Source organism: Terrapene carolina, unplaced genomic scaffold, assembly GCF_002925995.2.
Source record: "Terrapene carolina triunguis isolate 2854851 unplaced genomic scaffold, T_m_triunguis-2.0 Scaffold93, whole genome shotgun sequence".
NCBI lineage: Eukaryota > Metazoa > Chordata > Testudines > Emydidae > Terrapene > Terrapene triunguis.
In genome coordinates this window covers 21,451,467-21,467,548 of record NW_020664444.1, presented here as the reverse complement: position 1 = coordinate 21,467,548, position 16,082 = coordinate 21,451,467, and the positions used below count along the sequence as shown (strand labels likewise).

At 41.7% G+C, this 16,082-nt stretch overlaps 1 protein-coding gene across 1 annotated transcript in view; it reads right to left on the bottom strand.

Annotated features, from left to right (window-relative positions):
• Positions 1 to 15,433, bottom strand: part of MRTFB (myocardin related transcription factor B) — a 181,806-nt gene extending 166,373 nt beyond the window's left edge. The window contains exon 1 of the mRNA XM_026650801.1: positions 15,363 to 15,433. The gene's annotated coding sequence lies outside the window, so the exon portion shown is untranslated. The remainder of the gene's footprint in view (positions 1 to 15,362) is intronic.
• Positions 15,434 to 16,082: the final 649 nt, after the last annotated feature.

Sequence of the window (16,082 nt, the reverse complement as noted above, 5' to 3'; positions counted from 1 at the left end):
TTAGAATGCATCTCAAGCTACTTGTGAAGTAGAGCCTATAACAAGGTCTGATACTATAATATTGCAAATTTCTTTTTTAATGGTAAATTTTGAATTAGTACATTCAGAGTTGCAATGAAATACTGTTTAAAACAAATAAAAACAATGTTAGAAGCCTGCTGGAAAGTTAACACTATTTACAGCCTTCTGGAAATAAATGCAACTAGCCAAACTTTCTTGAGGATACTAATAAAGACTATTTACTTCTTGTCTGTGATTTCAGTTTCATACAAGGATAAAAGTAATACAATTGTGGTTTTTTGTTTTGTTTGTGTTTCACAATTCAGAGGGAGCATAATTAGACTTATCTCCTATTGCGCTGCTTTTGGCATTATGCCCAGATTTAATCCAGTTTTCAAAACAACATTCAATTAATGGCTTTAGTTATTAATATTTAGCCAAGTGCCCAAATATTACGTATGTTAAAACTCTATATACTGAGTGCAATGGTTATACATATTCATTTTAGTCTATGAGTTCATAACTGATAATATTAACATCTGGATTTAACTAGGATATCTGAAAACTATTTAATAATCTCTATAACTTCCATTTGCTTTGGAGCTTTAGGATATTAAAGAGTTTTATGGTGGTGGTTTAAAACAAAGCCTTAACAAGCCCACACAAAGATTTTTACAGTTGTCAGAATCTTTATCACAGAAAAAAGAAATTTTCAAGGTTGTACTGCATAATGAAGACCATACTTTTTTCAATTATTCTCTGGGTTACTGAAAGCTATCTTGAACTTCAGCTTATGAAGAACAGCTTAAGAACCAGTGCCAGAGTGTCTGATTCATTGTGTTCAATAGAGCATGGAACAATTTTATTTAGAGATGCTGAGAGATGAAAGGTTCATGGTTGCCAACTGCAAATACAAATAGGCTTAACTTGGATTGTTCGTCGTTTTCTAGGCATGATGCTGGTTGCTGCCTGGCACACAGCTAATGAAGCAGCAGAAACACTTGTTTCAGAGAAATAAAGATCACAGCATTATTAAACCAACAGGACAGACACTCTACTTGGCTTTGCCAATTCTGATCAAATCAGCTGTTCTCCAAACAGCTGGAAGGCACCACAGTCAGACTCCTTACTATGGGATAATTGCAGTCCTCATCTCTAATCTTCACCCTCACTGTGCTCACAGTTGCTTTATTTTTGCCTAACATTGCAGCCTCATGAAGAGATGGAAGTAATAATGAGGTTAGGATATGGCCAACCTGCCCAACATGTGGAAAACTTGATTGTGACGGGTTGGGTCACAGGAACCCCATTGGAACTGCCACCTGATGTGCTGAGACTACTTCTGAGCCCATTGTCTCTGCCAGTTTGGGCCTCCAGAACCCTGCCTTGTCGAGCCAGACACGCCAGTCTGCTCCAACACAGATCCAGGGTCTGAATCATGTGCCCCAAAGCTGCAGACTTAACTGAAAACAACTTAAGAAGTCCTCCTGTCTCCAGCACCCAGACACCCAGCTCCCAATGGGATCCAAACCCCAAATAAATCAGTTTTACTCTGTATAAAGCTTAGACAGGGTAAACTCATAAATTGTCTGCCCTCTATAACGCTGATAGAGAGATATGCACAGCTGTTTGCTTCCCCAGGCATTAATTACTTACTCTGGGTCAATTAATAAGCAAAAGTGATTTTATTAAATATAAAAAGTAGGATTTGGTTCCAAGTAATAACAGACAGAATAAAGTAACTTACGAAGCAAAATAAAACAAAAACACACAAGTCTAAGCCTAATACATTAAGAAACTGTTTACAGATAAATCTCACCCTCAGAGATGTTCCAATAAGCTTCTTTCACAGACTAGACTCCTTTCTAGTCTGGGCCCAATCCTTTCCCTGGTACAGTCCTTGTTCCAGCTCAGGTGGTAACTAGGGGATTTCTCATGACTGCAGCCTCCTCTGTTCTGTTCCACCCCCTTATATAGCTTTGGCACAAGGCGGGAATCTTTTGTCTCTCTGGGGCCCCACTCCCGCTTCTAAATGAAAAAGCACCAGGTTTAAGATGAATTCCAGTACCAGGTGACACTGTCACATGTGAGATCCCAAGCCTTCATTCTTCCTGGCCTGACTCACAGGAAGGCTTGCAAGTAAACAGAGCCATTTACAAACAATTGTCCTAGTTGATTGGAGCCATCAAGATTCCAAACCACCATTAATGGCCCACACTTTGCATAATTACAATAGGACCTCAGAGTTATATTTCATATTTCTAGTTTCAGATACAAGAATAATACATGTACACAAATAGGATGACCACACTCAGTAGATTATAAGCTTTGTAACGATACCTTACAAGAGACCTTTTGCATGAAGCATATTCCAGTTACATTATATTCACATTCATTAGCATATTTTCATAAAATCATATGGAGTGCAATGTCACATTGATGTGACAGGCAGCGATTGGGACAGCCCCAGTAAAAAGGGGAAGGAGAGTACCAGAGTACTCATTGGGGGACACAACAATGGCCCCTCCCCTCCAGAGGCTTTATCCACTCATTGGCCAGTTGGGGAAGAAGGGAGCTGATTGGTCCCGTGCTCATCCTTTTCATTACTTTCAACCCTAGGCCGGGCCACGTGGAGCCTTGTTTTGCTCTATTTCAGAAGCCCTTCCCCCCTGTAACTGTAGTGTCAGAGCTGCGTCTTGCTGATACAGCAGGTCCAAACAATCAACCTGTTACAGGGTCAAGAAAGAATTTATATTCTTTGGGGGCCAAACTGGCATAGGTATAGTGGGTTTTTTCACTTTCCTCTCAGCATCCTGGAGGCACAGTTAGGTTAAATAGGAATGGGATTTAGTAATTCATGGTATTACTTGGTAGGGATATTAGTTTGTTGCAACTTGGGGCCAGTTTCCAGATCATTTAAAAGGCTAAAAGAAATGGCTTCCAGAAATAAAAGACCGGGAATTTTGATGCCCCTCGTGGTTATGGGATAGGAGAAGACTTTGAGGCCTTCACAGGCAGAGATCCCCCCAATTTTAGTACCCTCTATCCTGTTCACGGGCGGCGGTGGCAGTATTCAGAGGAGCAAGCTGAGTTCGAGCGGAAGGCTGAGAAAGTCTGCCCCAAGTTATTGGTGATATGGTGGGAGCTCTGTAACCCCCCCTCACTGGAACCACTTCAAATGCCTGACATGTGAGATTATGGGTGCCCAGGCGGGTAGCGCCCCTCCCCTGTGTTAAGTTTAATAAAGTTGCAACCTGCCTGTATTTATTCTCTGCCATGTCCAGATCAAGCAGCTCTTTGCCTCATCTTCTTTGTGCGGGACAGCCACGGCTTTACCTAGCAACTGATTGTGACTAGATGTATTATGTGCTCATTGGCTTTCAAGGACCTGCCTTGAAAACACCTATTGCTAAACATTTAGGGCCAGATTATACCCTTCAGTTACACACAATCAACTGCAACTGAAACATGAAATTACAGAACTACTAACTGTGGATAGTAACCTATCTATTAAATCAGCCTCTGCGTCAGATGACTGGAGGATAGCTAACATAAAGCCTATATTTTAAAAAGATTCCAGAGGCAATCCTGGCAATTACAGACCAGTAAGCCTAACTTCAGTACCAGGTAAATTAGTTGAAACTACTGTAAAAAACAAAATGATCAGACACACAAATGAACACAATTTGTTGGGGAATGAGTCAACACGGCTTTTATAAAGGGAAATCATGCCTCGCCAATCTATGAGTGTTCTTTGAGGGCGGATCAACAAATATGTGGACAAGGGTGATCAAGTGGATATGGGGTTGGACATTCAGAAAGCCTTTGACAAGGTCCCTCACCAAAGGCTCTTAAGCAAACTAAGCAGTCACGGGATAAGAATCTCATGAATCAGTAACTGGTTAAAAGATAGGAAACAAAGGTTTGGAATAAATGGTCAGTTTTCAAAATGGAGGCAAGTAAATAGCAGTGTCCCCCAGGGAGCTGTACTGGGACCAGTGCTGTTTAATATATTCATAAAGGATCTGGAAAAAAGGATGAACCGTGAGGTGACAGACAATACTAAATTACTCACAACAGTTAAGCTCAAAGCGGACTACAAAGAATTACAAGGGTATCTCACAAAACTGGGTGGCTGGGCAACAAAATGGCAGATGAAATTCAATGTTGATATATGCAAAGTAATGCACATTGGAAAACATAACCCCAACTATATACAGTAAAAGCTGAGTTATCCGGCCCTGTGCCAACCGGAAAACTCTGTAAACCAGCATTTCTAATCTTCATAGAAACTCCAGTTTATAATCTGGTTGGCGCGGGGCCAGCGGGCTCCCTACCTGACTCTGCATGGCTCCCTGGAAGCGGCAACATGTCCCTGCTGCTCCTAGGCAGAGAAACGGCCACGAGAGGTTCGGAAGGGGGTGTGGAACTGGGAGTTGGAGTGCGGACTCTGGGAGGGAGTTGGGGTGCAGGGGGTGGCTCAGGGCAGGGGGTTGGGGCATGGGAGGGGTTTTGGGGTGCTAGATCCAGGGGGCGCTCACCTCTAGTGATTCCCCGCAAGCGGCGACCTGTCCCTGCTGTTCCTAGGTGGAGGCGTGGCTAGGCAACTCTGCGCACTGCTCCTGCCCTGCCCCAAGCACTGGCTCCACGCCCAATGGGAGCTGCAGGGGCAGCGCCTGCGGGCGGAGGCAATGCGCAGAGCCGTCTAGCCACGCCTCTGCCTAGGAACAGCAGAGACAGGTCGCTGCTTACAGGGAGCCACTCAAGGTGAGTGCCCCCTGAATCTGGCACCCCAAAACCCCTCCCGTGCCCCAATCCTCTGCCCCGATCCCCCTCCTGCACCCAAACTCCCTCCCTCTTAGTTAACCAGAATTTTTCACTTAGCAGCACCCCCCATTCCTCCTGTATATTCAAAACAACGGGGTCTGCATTAGCTATTATCTCTCATGAAAGAAATCTTGGAATGATTGTGAATAGTTCTCTGAGAACATCTGCTCAATGTCTAGTGGTAGTCAAAAAAGCTAACAATGTTAGGAACCGTTAAGAAAAGGATTGATAAGAAGACAGAACAGCCATAGGCAATTTAAGCGTTCTTTGTATGCTTACCATGACTAACAGTGCAGGGAATTACCTACTGTCACAAATGTTATATGCATAATTGATTTAACTTACTCCACAAAACTTAAATGATTTGCAAGAGACTGGAAAATCAAATTAACAGAGAAGTATTTCAGTTTGGGAATAATTGACTCAGGAAAAATTTTTGGATATAATTTCAATTCACACCTGTAATCTCTTATTAAGATGTTTATAAAATGGTTACAAAGAAACAAAATGTACTCAGAAAACAAGTTTTGTTCAATACTGTTGATACAATATCAGGAACATTCACAAATATGTCTAAATGTATTAATAAAATGACTTCATGTAGGGCTTTAAAAGTAGACTTTTATAAAAATGATAAGAGTTTGGAAGTGGAACAAAATTTTTCGTAGGAATACGAGTTTCTTACACAAATTTACTAAATCTTAGTTTCATTATCTATTTTAAGCATACAAAACTGGGATTTATTAACTTAATGAAAATAAAAACCAAAAACCTCCAGTTATGCAGACTTCCACAACTTGGCAACCAGAAAGTCCAATCTTGAATCATGCCTTCCAAGTACCAAGAAAGACCCTGTAGAACAGTGGTGATCAATCAGGGATACATGTACCCTTGGGGGTACGCAGAGGTCTTATGAGGGTACATGATCTAGATATTTGCTAGTTTTACAGAAGGTTACATAGAAAGCACTAGTGAAGTCATCACAAACTAAAATTTCATACTACTCTATATACTATACACTGAAATGTAAGTACAATATATATATATTCCAACTGATTTATAATAATATGGTAAAAATGAGAAAGTAAGCAATTTTTCAGTAATAGCGTGCAGTGACACTTTTGTATTTTTATGTCTGATTTTGTAACAAGTAGTTTTTAAGTGAGGTGAAACTTGGGGTACGCAAGACAAATCAGACTCCTAAAAGGGGTTCAGTAGTCTGGAAAGCCATTGCTGTAGAGCACAGAATCTGGCATTTTGCTTCCCTCAACTCATGCATACTCAAACGCTGGCTGTCCTGCCCTACTGAATGCCATAACTTACCATTGTTTCCAGTTTTATACTGTTCCACAACCAAGATTTTACTAACTTGTTTAAATACTAATGTTTTTGTTTATCCTTTGAGCTACGTTTGTTTGTTTCGTTTTTTTTTTTTTTTTTGGTGTGCAAAACTGAACATTAAAACAAACAAAACCTAACCTTTCATCCCTAGAGACATGCTCCATGCACCAGCAGACTTCTGCAGTTGATTAAATACATTTTAAACAAATGTTGTGTTGACTATCCCTTTGACGCTGGTGTGACGAAGTGGGGGGTTTTCTTGTTTTTTTTTCTTGTTTTTTTCAATTGTTTGCATGCAGAGGGGGTGGGACGCAGTTTCCCTGGGTGTTACTGGTTTAACGAGGGGATGGGAGAGGGAGTTTGTTGTTACAGAGGACCAGCGACGGAACTTGGGACCCCAGTCAATGGCCTGGAGAATGGATACCTAAGCAACTGGTGACCTGGTGACTGGGAGGCCCAGCTCGGGAGTCACAGCAGGTTCTGGCCAGTGGGAGGACAATGGGCTGTGAAGAGAGGACCTGGTGACCTGACAAGCCAGTTCCAGCCAGAGGGGTACAAAGGACGGCTGAGAGGAGAGGAGGCCCAGGCAACCCTATTTACCTGGATAGAAGACAATGGACATAGGCAGGGCTTGGGGGAGGTGATATCAGATGCCCAGCTGGAAAGCATGGGGGCTCGGGACTGGAGAAAGAGTGTAGTCAGAGCCCACCTGGATGCAGGGGAGATTTAGATGTACTGTGCTGAGGGAGGCCAGGCCTGAGGACCCTCAAAGTTTCCTATGCTGTGTTCAGACGCTCAATAAACCCTCCCGTTTTACACTGGCTGAGAGTCACTCCGGTCTAGAGAACAGCAGGGTTGCATTATTCCCTCTGGGAGTGGAGGCCCCAGGGGTCCAGAGCGAGTGGACTCCCTGAGGGGGCCCACGGCGAGAGACAGGCATGCTAAGGCTCAGAGAGGTGCGGTTCCAGGAGGCGGAGGGGCTTAACCCTAGGGAGAGAGTGGACCCCTGAGAAGGGCTGTCGCACTGAAGGGGGTTCCCCCCAGGGACCTACGGGCCAAGAGTGGGCAGGACCTGTGAGTCCGTGACAGCTGGCTATTGGGAATATTCACTGCACTTTGTTACAATTGAGGACATTCGGCAAATACAACATTCAAAACATAGACCTTTAAATCTAGAACTTAAATTTTATCAAGGAGTTCTTTTGGCTGGTAAATGTCATCTGCAGACACAGTTCAGTGATTAAGTACAATCTTGGTTCATACGCATGCCAGATAAATTTGCATAAATGCAGAACATTATACTATAATACGGTCTAACACTACACTTCATCATTCCCCAAATAAATCTGTTAGTCTTTAAGGTGCCACCGGACTCCTTGTTGTTTTTGTGGATACAAACTAACATGGCTACCCCCGATACTTGATTGTCTGATCCTGTTCCCTATACTCTACCAATGCTTCTTTTTCCCCACATTCAAAGTAGTTCTGCGGGTCTTGTTGCCATGTACACCTAAAACACGCTTGTAGTCAACAGTGACAAAGCTCCATTTCTCTCTTCATTCAAATAACTAATGGAAAAAATCCAATCGTTTCTCTTTTATTTTCCGTAACAGTTTAACACCTGAAGCATATAATTAAGAAATTCATGACATTTTTAACTGCAATTTTTTTCCAGGTTCTTTTGGTTTGCTAAGTAGCTCAAGTCCCTTGTTTTCCCAAGATTTGTTAAACTAGTGTTTTGCCAATCACACAATTGCATGCAATGCAACCAGTAATCCACAAGGAAGAAAAGATATCTGGTCTTGCGCAGAAGGGATTTTAAAAAAGCATGACTATTTAGTGCTCTGGTGCTATTTTGGAAGTGAATAACTAACTGAAGCCTGTACCAACATTTTATTTAATAATCATCGTTAATAACACTTGCACTTCTATAGCACTTTTCAACTGATGACATCAAAACACTTTACTAACATTAGGTGTGGTGAAACTTGCTTGTGTGGGTTAGATAAGTATTACACTAGTTTTAAAGAGTAAACCAAATACACAGAGATTTAACCAACATGCCAAAGTTCTCACAGCAAAGCACTGATTGAGTTCTGAATAAACTCAAGAGTCCTGAGTCACAATCCTGTGCACTAACAAGCAACATTACCTCTTAACAGAAAGCAAATGTAAGTTACCTAGTACATAGCAATACGTAGTAAAAAGACAAATTTTTGAAGAAGCACTGCCAAATTTTATTTTTAATTTAAATTATTTTAAACTGTAGCTTTGGTTTTTGAGATCTACTGGAAACATACATGTTGAAGGATGATCACTAATATGAAATGGTATCAGACCAAGAAAAAGCACTTGACAAATTAAAGTATATAGGTTTCATAAGTATAAAAGGAATAAAATATAAAATATCATCCAAAAATCCTCTACAATTATTTCAAGATGCATACATATATAAATGTAGATATACAGATTAATAGATTAAAAGGCCAGAATGAACCAATGTAATCATTTAGTCTGACCTCTTGTGTAACACAGGCCACAGGTTTCCCTGAATTAGCTCCTATCTGAACCAGAGCACATCTTTTAGACAAACATCCAATCTTGATTTAAAAATACCAGTGATAGGGAATCTAACATATTGCTAGGTAAATTGTTCCAATTGTCCTGACTGTTTAAAATGTGCATGTTTATTTAATCTGAATTTGTCTAGCTTCAACTTTCAGCCATTTAATCTTATATACATTTGTCTATTAGATGAAAAGGCCTCTATTATCAAAATTTCTAATTCCCCAGGTAGATACTTACAGACTGTGATTAAAGGACAACAGACAAATCAAATACTGACAACTGGTGAAAGAACCCCCAACCTACTTTAAAAATGGCTGTTATACAATCTTAAAAAATATTGCTCTAGAGAAACATAAAACTCTACCAAAAAACAACATAACCATATTGATCACAAATCTTTAAAGGGATACCATCAACTGGGAATCTAGTCAATTTCACAATGTGATTTAAAAATAGTTTCAGACAGTATACCTTCCACAGTCCCCCTAACAATATTTTGTGGTTTAACAATCTCACTTCATAATTTTAAAAATTTCTCTCCCCCTCCATGCTGTATTAAAAATTCAAGCAAACACAAAATGGAAAACTAACTGACTGTACACAGGAAACTGTTGAAAGTGATTATACACAAAGTGCTTTCAAATGCAAAAATAGTTTTTCCCCTTTACAATCTACTTCAGTTGTAGTAAACTTAAGTGTTACATGAAAAAACAGTACATAAAACATTTTCAGACACTGGTAAAATAATAAATTAATGAATATCCCTTTAAGTTCTACTTGACAGGAATTACACCTTAGAACTGTTTTGAAGACTATGTTGTGCAATAAAGGAAACTAATGAGCTCTTAAACCTAAAATAGTTCCCTATGTTAAACAAAACACAATACTTGACTTGCCTTAATACTAATATTTAAAATTGTGCCCCCCTTTTATATCTCTATTTCAACACATTTACAATGGGTTTGACATTAAAACTAAAAATTAAAGATCACAAATAATTCCACAAGAACTAATGTTTAAATCTATATACGTATTTAAAAAGCAAAACAAAAAAGCATTACAAATTACAAACCAAGACCCTGATCCTGCAAGCTGTTCTGAGCAAGTGGATTTGATTCAAGTTCTAGTATCCTAGTTTTGTGATGTGAAAATATTTTATTGAATTACAAATTTATATAGTAAAACTCATTTCAATGCATTCAAATCTGACTCTTTGGCACCTTGAATAACATGACTCACAATATAACACTATGATCATTTGTCATTCCAGTTAAATCTAACCAAGAGACCAAGCCCGGAGGTGCTTTTTCCCGCCCTTTTTCCATAGCTACGGTATTACATGCAATACTTCAAGTCTGACCATGCTTTGAAATCTTTCTGAATTCAAATTCTCGATCGTGTGCACAATCCCTGAGTTGGAATGTTTTTACACCTGAAACATTTAAAATGCTACACTACTACTTTTTTCTTTTATAATCAAATCATATTTAGGGGGGTTGCAGATTCCCAGTATGAAGAATAAAGAAGTTTATGGGGGGGGGGGAAGGGGGGGAGGGGAGGAGCAAGAAGACTGGTGGTTGTGTTTTGGAACTTTTGCTATGACAACTGATATCTGGCAGTTGGGCTGAGTTTGTGACACTGCTTTAAGAAGGGACAGATTTGGGTATTTGGCTAGTAGAAATTTCTCAGCTGGCATTTAAAAGGAAGAATGTTGATGTTTGTGCTCTGGCACTTTTGCTATGACAATGAGTGAAATGTATGACTTAAAATATCATAATACACATGCACAAATATTAATAGGAATTGTGTAGCTAAATCCTCTGGTTAGCTTCGAAAAATCTCCATCATTATCTTTAGGGTTACAGGTGTTAAATGGTGTTTCACGTTTGTGTAACTATATGCAGATCTTGCTAATTACTAAGTTTACCAACTTTGGCTTTGACCCTGTAATCAGGTCTGTGTGAAAGGTCCCAGATGTAAAACTATAAGTAGGGCCCCATCAAATTCATGGCCATGAAAAATGCGTCACGGACCTTGGAATCTGGTCTCCCCCGTGAAATCTGCCAGTGATGGGCAGGGACGGAGGTGACCCAGCCAGGGCTCCTACCATTCACCCAGGCTCCAGTTGCTAGTCCTGGCAGGGCTGGGGAGGGATGGGACTTCCTCTTCTCCTGCAAGGGCCAATCCCGGGGCCGGGTCAAACCCACCTCTTAGAACCTCCCCCAGCTGCAGGAAGCTCTGCAACCCCACCCCACTTCCTGCCCCATCGCTCCCCAGCCCCTGGGGGGGGGGGGGCGGAGGCACTGAATAGGGAGTGGCTGTGGAGCTTCTACAAAGGTTCCGGCACCCTTGCCCCCAGCTCTGCACCTCCCCAGCTCCGGGCCCAGTGCTCGGGGCTAAAGGGGCCTTGTGCTGGCTGGGGGAGGAGGGACCACAGCGCCCCCCTGACCACAGGGACCCACCCAAAAAGTGGTGACCCCCCCATACCATGCGACCCTCACTTCTGCACAACCCTCTGCTCTCCGGCTGCCCAACTCTGAAGGCAGTGCCTCTATCAGCAGCAACGCAGAAGTACAGGTGGCAATACCGTGAACACCGTCCCGTCCCCCCCCCAGGATAGCCTTGCGACACCCCCGCACACCCTCTTTTGGGTTGGGACCCCCGTGGTTATAACACAGTGAAATTTCAGATGTAAATATCTGAAACCGTGAAACTGATTATTTTTAAAAGCCTATGACTGAAATTGACCAAAATGGACCATGAACTGGGTAGGGTCCTCACTATAAGATCGTGCAGTTATTCTGGTTAGTAATGCATGAGTCTTGATAGTTATGTGCATTTTTAAAAAATGTTTGTGAAAGTTAAAGTTTTTAAATTAATTATTACTATTGTCCCTACAACTGAAAGAAGGGATAGATGTCTGAAGGTAGAAGGCTAAGAAAAGGGCAACGAAGTCGGTAATACGTGGGCTGCAGTCGTTAGAAAAAGGAGCAGGAGAAGGGGGATGAGAATGGAGGTGATATATTAGAACATAACCTCTGGAGTACTGTTTCCTCTCCCCTGCACCCAAACATTTATTTAGATAATCTAAATTACAGTTTTCAAAATAAAAATATACTCCCTTTCCAAATGTTACACTATAATAGTTTGTTACCATTCCACTGCACAAGAATCCATCTTGATTTGCTGGACTGTTTTGCAAAATAAGATATTTGATTTACTGAATGTTTAATTCAAATAAATTCTAAACATGGTCTGAACATTAATATACTAACACATCTCAAATTTTTGCAATGATTAATTTAACAGAATCCTACAAATTAGAAATGGAAAAAACCCTATAATTTTATAATTTCTAAGCCACCATAGGATTGCTCCTTCAAGATTATTTTCTAGTGTTCTGTCCAGTCTAATTTTAAATGGCTAATTTCTTTAACTTTCTTAAGACACGGCCCAATTCTGAAAGGTAGAGCACCTCCTGCAAGGTACTGGGCATCCTCAATTCCCATACAGTTTGTTGTAAGCTGGCGTGAGAAAAACCTGCATTGACAGTATTAAGTTCTGAACATAAGCTATATCACGTACAAACATGTTATTTAGCAGTAGCCAAGTATGTGGGATCAAGCAACTTCAAAACAGAACTAGACTGAACACCAAACATTAAAACAGAACTTCATGAAGTGCCAAATGTTGCTGCTGAAGAGGTCACCAAAATAACAAGTTTTATTAATTCAAAAGTTGGGCATTTTTCCATCTGAAGAGGAAACCTATGTAATGTTAAGGAAGAGCCACAGCTCCCCTTACATATAAACATAAATGAAAACACATATTGTACTCATAGTATTGAGTAATATTTTAACAATACTTTATACATACTAATGAGAGCTGAGCAAATAATTTGTGATAATTTTGAAGTGTTTTTACTGTTTATGAAATGTCCAAGATAGTGATGAAATGTCCAAGATAGTCCAAGATCCAAATGCATAGTGATTTTCTCATATTTACTTCATTATTCAACTAATTATTCTTTGGACTTTGTATACTGTATAGCTTGCTGTTTAAGATGCATTGCTAGTTGTGACTAGTCACAAAAGTCACATATGCCTAATCCCAGGCATACTGCGAAGAGCTACAAAAGGATCTCTCAAAACTGGGTGACTGGGCAACAAAATGGCAGATGAAATTCAATGTTGATAAATGCAAAGTAATGCACATTGGAAAATATAATCCCAACTATATGTATAAAATGATGGGGTCTAAATTAGCTGTTACCACCCAAGAAAGAGATCTTTGAGTCATTGTGGATAGTTCTCTAAAAACATTCACTCAATGTGCAGCGGCAGTCAAAAAAGCAAACAGAATATTGGGATCATTAAGAAAGGGATAAATAATAAGACAGAAAATATCGTATTGCCTCTATATAAATCCATGGTACACCCAAATCTTGAATACTGCGTGCAGATATGGTCGCCCCATCTCAAAAAAGATATATTGGAATTGGAAAAGGTTCAGAAAAGAGCAACAAAAATGATTAGGAGTATGGAAATGCGGCCATATGGGACTTTTCAGCTTGGAAAAAAGACAACTAACGGGGTATATGATAGAGGTCTATAAAATCATAACTGGTGTGGAGAAAGTAAATAAAGAAGTGTTATATACACCTTCTCATAACACAAGAACTAGGGGTCACCAAATTAAATTAATAGGCAGCAGGTTTAAAACAAACAAAAGGAAGTTTTTCTTCACACAACACACAGTCAACCTGTGGAACTCTTTGGCAGAGGATGTTGTGACGGCCAAGACTATAACAGGGTTCAAAAAAGAACTAGATAAATTCATGGAGGATAGGTCCATCAATGGCTATTAGCTAGGATGGGCAGCGACGATGTCCCTACCCTCTGTTTGCCAGAAGATGGGAATGGGCAACAAGGAATGGATCACTTGATTACCTGTTCTGTTCATTTCCTCTGGGGCACCTGGCATTGGCCACAGTCAGAAGACAGGATACTGGGCTAGATGGACCATTGGTCTGACCCAGTAAGACCGTTCTTATAATATTGTTTATCTCCAATGTTTGGATGAGTAATTTGTATAGTCAGGTTTCTCAAGCACATGAAGAAAAATTTATCAAAATTGAACATAAAAGTTGCACAAACATGGATAAGGCAAAGTTAACAAATGTATGTGTGGACATTTTTTGTAACATAATTATTTATTGTTCCTTCTGTCCAGAGAATCCCAAAATCTTTCACCAATTTTAAGCTGCTTTACACCTACATACATATGTGCTGCAAATACATTATCTATTTTACATACAATGCTGATTAACCAAATCCCAGTTGCACAGAAGTCCAAGGATCTCAAAGCACATCAGAAATAATTAAGTATTTCAAAAAGCCCTGTGAAACAGGTAGTTATTATTAACCCATTCATAAAAAAGTAAATTTAGAGAAACAGTTATGTGACTTGGTCATCAGGACCAGATCTCCTGACTCCAAATCCTATGCTTTAAACAAGACAAACCTCTCTCTTCCATTCATACATTTTAAGGCCAAATGGGATCAATATGATGACCTAGTCTAATTTATTGTGTAACAAAGATCATACTTTTCATCCAATGATTCCTGAATCTAGTTCAACAACTTGTGATAAAACTAGAACATAAAGGGCTTTTCTACATGGGGAAATTTCCAGGCACAACTTTTTACTGATATCATTATACAGTTAATGCACTATGCAGACTTATTTATTCAGAGTAAGGGTGCCACATCTGAAGACCACATAAACTAAAGCAGAAAAAAGCACTCTTATTCCAGACAGTGTTGGTGTGTGAGTGTTATATTGTGCAACTATAGCACTATAGTCATACATGTATAATTATGCCACTCAATTTCCCTGTGTAGACAAGCCCTGTTTATTTGACAGAAATAAGGCACACTTTACAGACTCCAAAAAATGTACTTTTGTTCAAAATCTAAGCTAGAGCCGCCTCACCGCTCCAGCTCACCTGGCACTGGCTTCCCAAAGGCCAAGCGCCCCCAGCCCAGAACACAGTGAAATGGGTTCTATTTTCAGAGGGTCTGCTGCATTTACACAAGAAACAGGCTCATTTCAGCACCACCATCCTGACCCTTGTCCATGGCTCGGGTGCACAGCTTGCTGCCCCCCACACCATTGGCCTCCACAGGCTAGGGTGACCAGATGTCCCAATTTTATAGGGACAGTCCCGATTTTTGGGTCTTTTTCTTATATAGACTCCTATTACCCCCTACCCCTGTGCCGATGTTTCACATTTGCTGTCTGGTCACCCTGTCGCATGACCTTCCACTAGACTGGTGGGAGACTGCAGCTGCTTCAGTAGGGGCCCGGCAGCTCCCTCGCTGCCACTCACAGCCCTCTGCCTCAGCCAGTCCCAACCTAGAGACACATCGCCTAGCTTTACCCTGACCCTTGGGCGGAGCACACCGCCCAGCGACTGCTATCATCTCTTAGTAAGGGGACGGGGGGAGGGGAATAAATAATCCCCCCGCCCTCAGCTACCGCACAGCCGGTCACGTGATATATCCTCCCCCGCGGACCCCACATGGAAGCACCCAGCAGCAGCTGCCCGTCCGCCCCTCACTCACCCTCTCTCGCCGCCGTCGCGGACATGTCCTCTCGCGAGCTTTGCGGCCGAGACCTCTCTCTCGGATGCGGGTTGCGTGCCCAGACCGTTGGCCTGCGGGTAGAAGGGGTGGGGGAGAGTGTGTGCGCGCGCTCCAGGCTCCGGCCGCCTCGCACATGTGGGGAGCGGAGGAGAGGGAAGAGCAGGCTTCTCCATCCGGGTCCTTCTTTTCACTCTTGCCTTCCCCCGCCCTTTTTCTCCTCAGACGGCAGCCTGCGGCTTGCAGAAGTAGCCGGTTTGGGAGCTGCGTCTCATACTCACTGCAGCTTTCCGCCGCCCATCACACTTGGCTACTCAGTCACCTCAGGGGTGCAGGGAGGACCCGATTGTTCTTTTACACTCGCCGCCGCTTTCCGAGCGAGGGTGTGTCATACAGGGCATGGCCTTCCCATCTCCCTGCTACTGTGGGTGCAGGGGACAGATTTGTCCCTAGCCGGCCACCCACCCCTCCCTACACCAGGATCAGTACTCACCTTAAACCAGGCCCAGACCCAGAGACCTTTCTCCCAGGGCTCCTGAGGATTTCCACAGGATTGGGTGAGACTGGGATGAGGAAGGCAACAGGGCCCAGACAAAACAGAGCAGTTCCCACAGTATTTCCCTTCAACTGTTGGGTTTATACTAATCTGAAATTCAAAGCGAAAGGCCATAAATGTTGGAACTAGGGGTGCTGGTGCACCTT